Source organism: Musa acuminata, unplaced genomic scaffold, assembly GCF_036884655.1.
Source record: "Musa acuminata AAA Group cultivar baxijiao unplaced genomic scaffold, Cavendish_Baxijiao_AAA HiC_scaffold_37, whole genome shotgun sequence".
Taxonomy (NCBI): Eukaryota; Viridiplantae; Streptophyta; class Magnoliopsida; order Zingiberales; family Musaceae; genus Musa; species Musa acuminata.
Genome location: NW_027020319.1, coordinates 345,001 through 352,500, shown reverse-complemented (window position 1 = coordinate 352,500; position 7,500 = coordinate 345,001).

Genomic DNA, 7,500 nt, shown 5'->3' with positions numbered 1-7,500 from the left:
CCAGGGTGCTGAGATGGCTGACATTTTGCTCCGCTCACGACGGTCGCCGCACCACGCAAGAACAGCCCAAAAACAGGCCAAAACGGCCCAAAAACGGGCCAAAACTGGCCATTTTTGGCTGCGCGAGCGAGCGGCGAGCGGCGGACAGCGAGCGAAGCGAGAGGCAGCACCGTCCCTGCTATACGAAAGCCCCATCCAGCCCTGTGCCACCCTGTCACGACCTTAGCTGGAATTGCCTAAGGCGTGCGGCACCCTTGCGGCCAACGACGCGAACTTAGCTTGCGTTGCCTAAGTCGCGAGTCACTCTTGCGGCAAAGACGCGAACTTAGCTTGCCTTGCCTAAGTCGCGCTTCGCCCTTGCGATCTTGCTCCGCAAGGATCAGCCCACTTTGTAACCTCTCGCAGGTCCCGAAGGACCTGTAAAAGAGAAAGAGAGTTAGATCGAAAGAACGAGCAACGGACACGTCCCGAAGTCTCGCGAAAAGGAAAGCTTTACAAGCAATTCGTCGAACACCTTGTGTGCACAAGAGAAAAGAGGGAGAGGGGGAAAAGCAAGGCTTTCAAGGATGAACGAACAGCTGCAAGCCCACAAACAGCCGCTCACCTGGTCCCGGACGCAACACCAAGTTCCCGTAAAGGTCACGTGCGAACTTGCGAAAGAGTGTTCAACGCCCGGTATATAACCGAAGCCCCATCCAGCCATGTGCCACCCGGGGGGTTCCTGGGTGCTGAGATGGCTGACGTTTTGGTGAGCGGAGGCAGCACTCCGCTCACCTCCCGCGGCACGCGAAAACGGAGCCGTTTTGGGCTGTTTTGGGGCTGTTTTGCTCGGTTCGGTGAGCGATCGCTTTGCAACGCTGCAGCTTGTTCGAACTTACATATTTACAAGCAAAATGACCCAAAACCATGGGAAAACATGCTGTCAAGCAGCTGTACATGCGGGTGTGAGCGACGAACGGTTCGTTGAACGAAGTTGTTGCGGGTGCGCGACGACCGTTCGTGACATTCTCCCCCACTTAAACTGTCGACGCCCTCGTCGACGCTTGTTGGTAGTTGTTGATGACGTCTTCTTCATGTCGCAGGGCGTCTTCAGGCTCCCAACTGGCTTCAGTTCGGGGAAGCTTTCGCCACTTCACCAAGTACTCTGTTTGCTCCGCTCCGTTGGGTAGCTTTATCTTGCGATCCGCCAGAATGGTTTCCACTCGCTTCTCGTAGGAGGCTGTGATGGGAGGTAGCCGAGTTGGAACACTTCGAGAAGCATCTTGCGGATCTGAATGGTAGGCCTTCAGGTTGCTGGCGTGAAGAACGTTGTGAATTTTGAACCACGCCGGCAGCTGCAACTTGTAAGAAACATTGCCTACCCTGCTGATAATTGGGAAGGGCCCTTCATACTTACGCACCAATCCTTTGTGGACTCTTTTCCTGAAGAATTGGAGTGATGCTGGTTGGAGCTTTACCAACACCAAATCGCCAACTTTGAACTCCTGTGGTCGCCTTCCCAAGTCTGCCCACTTCTTCATCCGTTTTGCCGCCTTCTCCAAGTAAGCCCGCGCAATATCGGCATTTCGATGCCACTCCTTTGCGAAATGGTAGGCTGATGGACTACTCCCCGTATACCCAATTGCCATAGTGTGCGGAGTCGACGGTTGTTGTCCTGTGATAATTTCGAAGGGGCTCTTGTTGGATGCAGAGCTCCGCTGCAAGTTGTAGGAGAATTGGGCGATGTCCAACAGCTTCACCCAATCTCGTTGATTGGCACTCACGTAGTGCCGGAGATACTGCTCCAAGAGCAAATTTATTATTTCAGTCTGACCATCCGTCTGGGGGTGGAGGCTTGTAGAGAAGTATAACTTTGATCCCAACAACTTGAATAGCTCGGTCCAGAACCGTCCCAGAAACCGAGCGTCTCGATCACTAATGATATTGTGTGGGACTCCCCAATACTTCACTACACCCTTCATCATCAGTCTGGCCGCCTCTTCAGCTGAACAGTGTAGGGGAGCAGCAATGAATGTTGCATACTTTGAAAACCGATCGACCACCACAAGTATCGATCCAAGTCCCCCTACAGGTGGCAAGCTTGATATGAAGTCTAAGGAAATGCTCTCCCATGGCCTTTCTGGTACGGGCAACGGCTCCAAAAGTCCCACCGGCTTCCGCTGCTCCACCTTGTCTTGTTGGCAAGTAAGGCATGTTCGAACATACTCCTCCACATCAATCCCCATCTTTGGCCAGTAGAAGGCCCTCTCCACGAGAGCCAATGTTCTGTGAATGCCGGGATGTCCAGCCCAAAGGGAATCGTGACACTCTTTTAAGAGTTCACGCCTTAAGTTGTCCACTCGGGGAACATAAACCCTATTCCCTTTTGTGTAAACAAGTCCCTCCTGGACCCAAAATCGTCGTGCCTTGCCTTCTTTGATGAGCTGCATCAGGATAACTGCCTGGGGATCACTATACAGTCCATCTCTGATTCGGGAAAGGAAGTTGGAGTGTAACTGACTTGTTTGGCCTCTGCCCTCCAGTTGTGTAGCATTCACGCACTCCACCTTCCGACTCAGCGCATCGGCCACGACGTTCGCCTTCCCGGGCTTATATTCCATTGCCATATCAAATTCAGCCAGGAAGTCCTGCCACCGTGCTTGCTTTGGGGAGAGCTTCTTTTGAGTTTGGAAATAACTCAGGGCGATGTTGTCTGTCCTCAGCACAAATCGCGACCCAAGGAGGTAGTGTCGCCAAACTCGTAGGCAGTGGATCACCGCTGTCATCTCCTTCTCATGCACTGGATACCGCCTCTCGGTCTCGTTGAGTTTGCGGCTCTCGTAGGCCACCGGATGACCTTCTTGCATGAGTACTCCACCAATAGCAAAGTCCGAAGCATCTGTATGGACTTCAAAGGGCTCTCCATAGTTTGGCAATTTGAGCACTGGTTCTTCCAGAACAGCAGCCTTCAGATCTTGGAATGCTATCTCACATCTGTCAGACCACTTCCAAGGCTGCTCCTTCTTCAGCAACTCCGTCAGTGGGGTTGCCCGCTTCGAATATCCCGCAATGAAGCGTCGATAGTAGTTGACGAAACCAAGGAAGGATCTCAACTCTGGCACCTTCTTTGGAGTTCGCCATTCCGCAACTGCTTGCACCTTCGACTTATCCATCCGAATGGAGCCATCACCGATTCGATGCCCCAAGAATAGGATCTCAGTCTGAGCAAAGTAGCATTTCTCCCTTTTTACGAACAACGTGTTCTCCCTGAGAACCTTGAAAATCGTCCGAAGGTGCTTGACGTGCTCCTCGAGCGTTTGGCTGTAGACGACGATATCGTCCAAGTAGACGACCACGAACTTATCCAAATACTCCTTGAATAGCTGGTTCATGAGAGTACAGAATGTGGCCGGAGCGTTGGTTAAGCCGAAAGGCATCACCAAGAACTCAAACGCTCCATATCTGGTCATACAAGTAGTCTTTGCTTCGTCGCCTTCAGCAATGCGCACCTGCCAATACCCCGACCGGAGGTCGAGTTTTGAGAAATACTTCGCCTTGCCCAGTTGATCGAACAAGTCCGCGATGAGCGGGATGGGATACTTGTTCTTCACTGTTACTTTGTTGAGGGCTCGATAGTCGACGCATAATCGGAGACTCCCATCTTGTTTCTTCTGAAAGAGAACTGGAGCTCCGAAAGGTGCTTTTGAGCTGCGGATGAGACCACCGCTTAGCAGTTCACCTAACTGCTTTCTAAGTTCTGCCAACTCTGGCGGGGCCATGCGATAGGGTGGTCTCGCTGGAGGCTTCACTCCTGGCTCCAGCTCAATACTGTGATCCACGCCTCTGCGTGGCGGAAGAGTCTTCGGCAACTCAGGTGGCATAACGTCTTTGAACTCCTTCAGGACGTTGGCCACCACAGCAGGTTCTTGAATGGCTTCTTCATTGAGTGGCTCTAGCTTCATAGCAGCCACGAATGTTAGTTCGCCCTTTCGCACCCCTTTCTTCAATTGTAATGCCGAAATATGTTGGGGCTCCTTGGTTCCTCTCCGAGAGACGGGCACCACACAGGGGTCATCGCCTCCCATCATACATAGGGAATTCAAGAATGGCATCGGCACCAACTTCGCCGCGTGCATAAACTCTATTCCAAGAATCACTTGGAAGTCGTCTAGTGGCACGGCCATCATGTTGGTGGTTCCGCTCCAAGTCCCGATTCTGATGGGAACTCCCTTCGCCAGTCCGGAGATTCGCCTGGCCTCCGAGTTCACTGCTTTCATTCGGCTTGGGCTCTTCTCCAATGTCAACCCAAGTCGCTGTGCTTCACGATCGGCTATGAAGTTGTGGGTAGCGCCCGTGTCCACCATTGCACGGGTCGTTTGGCCATTCAGCTTGATGTCCACATACATCAGTTCACTACTTCCTGCTTTTTGTGCCTTCGTCTTCATGTTCTCCCCCACTTGACCCCGCATAGCGTTCAACAAACGCATTGCTCCCATTCGGGGTCCTTGCGACTCTTCATCGTCGCTGCTGGATTCAGAACTGCTTGAGCTAAGGGCAACAGCTTTGCCCTTGTCCGATCGGGGAGGGTGGATGGAAGCTGTCAAAGCGTTGAGTGCCTGCTTCTGTGGGCACTCCCTTACCATGTGCGGTCCTCCGCACAAGAAGCATCCTCCAGGTTTCGAGGCCTTGCCTTTTGGGTTCGGCCCTTTGTGGGAGCTCTTCTTCTTCTGTTCGCCCCCGAGCTCCTTCCCTCGAGAATGTTTTTGAGGGCGATTGCTTGAAGATTGTTTCCTTCTCGCTGGGTCTTCAGAGGAAACGAAGTCGGTGAGCCTTTCTGCAGCTGCAATTGCCCCGACCACGTCGGTAACATTCCTTCGATTCAGCTCTTGCTGAGCCCATGGTTTCAAACCATCAAGGAAACTGAACAACTTGTCCTTCTCGGACATGTCCTGTATGTCCAGCATCAGTGCAGAAAACTGCTTTACATAGTCTCGGATGGTGGTACTTTGGCGGAGTTGTCTCAACTTCCTTCTTGCGACGAACTCTGTGTTCTCCGGTAGGAACTGAGTTCTCAACTCCCGCTTCAAGTCTTCCCATGTGTCGACTCGACACCGACCTTGTTGGATTTCCTCCCAACGAGTTCGCCACCAAAGTTTCGCATCTCCGTTCAGATACATTGTTGCTATTGAAACTTTGGTATCTTCAGAATCGGGTCTCGTAGCTCGGAAGTATTGTTCCATGTCAAACAGAAAGTTCTCGAGCTCCTTGGCATCTCTGGCCCCTCCGTATCCATGGGGCTCAGGTGCCCTCAAGTTTTGTGGCGGTGCAACGCGGGTGTTGCCTCCTCCCGCATTTAGCGTTCTTGTGAGCATAGCCACCTTCGCCGTGAGTTCCGCCACAACATCTTGTAAGTGCTGCACGGAGTCCTTGGTGTCATCGGACAGTCGGTCGACTAGGGCCTCGACCTTGTCGATCCTGGACTCCGCTTCCTCTTGCGAGCTCTCTACCCCAACAAGTCTTTGTTGGCCATGGTAGAGTTCCTCCATGCTCGCTTCCAGAACATCCAGGCGGGTTTCCGCCGTCGTGAGTCTCTCCTTATGACTCTTTTTCCCAGTTAGCGCACCAGATTGCGCTTCCTCCGCTCGCGGAGAGTTGCCAACTTCTCGCTCATCCTGTTCGCTGCCGCGATCCTCATGAGCGGCTCCAACAGCATGAGAGCGAGTGTGCACATGCAGCCCACCTGCGGCTGCTTGGGGCAAGGGTCCGGCCTGCCCCGTCTTGCTTGATTCGCCACGATGCTTTGCCATGGCGAAGTTGCGAAGTTCGTTCGCTGTTCGATCGAAGAGCTTGCCCGCTCTGATACCACAATGTCACGACCTTAGCTGGAATTGCCTAAGGCGTGCGGCACCCTTGCGGCCAACGACGCGAACTTAGCTTGCGTTGCCTAAGTCGCGAGTCACTCTTGCGGCAAAGACGCGAACTTAGCTTGCCTTGCCTAAGTCGCGCTTCGCCCTTGCGATCTTGCTCCGCAAGGATCAGCCCACTTTGTAACCTCTCGCAGGTCCCGAAGGACCTGTAAAAGAGAAAGAGAGTTAGATCGAAAGAACGAGCAACGGACACGTCCCGAAGTCTCGCGAAAAGGAAAGCTTTACAAGCAATTCGTCGAACACCTTGTGTGCACAAGAGAAAAGAGGGAGAGGGGGAAAAGCAAGGCTTTCAAGGATGAACGAACAGCTGCAAGCCCACAAACAGCCGCTCACCTGGTCCCGGACGCAACACCAAGTTCCCGTAAAGGTCACGTGCGAACTTGCGAAAGAGTGTTCAACGCCCGGTATATAACCGAAGCCCCATCCAGCCATGTGCCACCCGGGGGGTTCCTGGGTGCTGAGATGGCTGACGTTTTGGTGAGCGGAGGCAGCACTCCGCTCACCTCCCGCGGCACGCGAAAACGGAGCCGTTTTGGGCTGTTTTGCTCGGTTCGGTGAGCGATCGCTTTGCAACGCTGCAGCTTGTTCGAACTTACATATTTACAAGCAAAATGACCCAAAACCATGGGAAAACATGCTGTCAAGCAGCTGTACATGCGGGTGTGAGCGACGAACGGTTCGTTGAACGAAGTTGTTGCGGGTGCGCGACGACCGTTCGTGACAACCCGGGGGGTTCCAGGGTGCTGAGATGGCTGACGTTTTGCTCCGCTCACGATGGTCACCGCACCACGCAAGAACAGCCCAAAAACAGGCCAAAACAGCCCAAAAACGGGCCAAAACAGGCCATTTTTGGCTGCGCGAGCGAGCGGCGAGCGGCGAACAGTGAGCGAAGCGTGAGGCAGCACCGTCCCTGCTATACGAAAGCCCCATCCAGCCCTGTGCCACCCGGGGGGTTCCAGGGTGCTGAGATGGCTGACATTTTGCTCCGCTCACGACGGTCGCCGCGCCACGCAAGAACAGCCCAAAAACAGGCCAAAACAGCCCAAAAACGGGCCAAAACAGGCCATTTTTGGCTGCGCGAGCGAGCGGCGAGCGGCGAACAGCGAGCGAAGCGTGAGGCAGCACCGTCCCTGCTATACGAAAGCCCCATCCAGCCCTGTGCCACCCGGGGGGTTCCAGGGTGCTGAGATGGCTGACATTTTGCTCCGCTCACGACGGTCGCCGCGCCACACAAGAACAGCCCAAAAACAGGCCAAAACAGCCCAAAAACGGGCCAAAACAGGCCATTTTTGGCTGCGCGAGCGAGCGGCGAGCGGCGAACAGCGAGCGAAGCGTGAGGCAGCACCGTCCCTGCTATACGAAAGCCCCATCCAGCCCTGTGCCACCCGGGGGGTTCCAGGGTGCTGAGATGGCTGACATTTTGCTCCGCTCACGACGGTCGCCGCGCCACGCAAGAACAGCCCAAAAACAGGCCAAAACAGCCCAAAAACGGGCCAAAACAGGCCATTTTTGGCTGCGAGAGCGAGCGGCGAGCGGCGAACAGCGAGCGAAGCGTGAGGCAGCACCGTCCCTGCTATACGAAAGCCCCATCCAG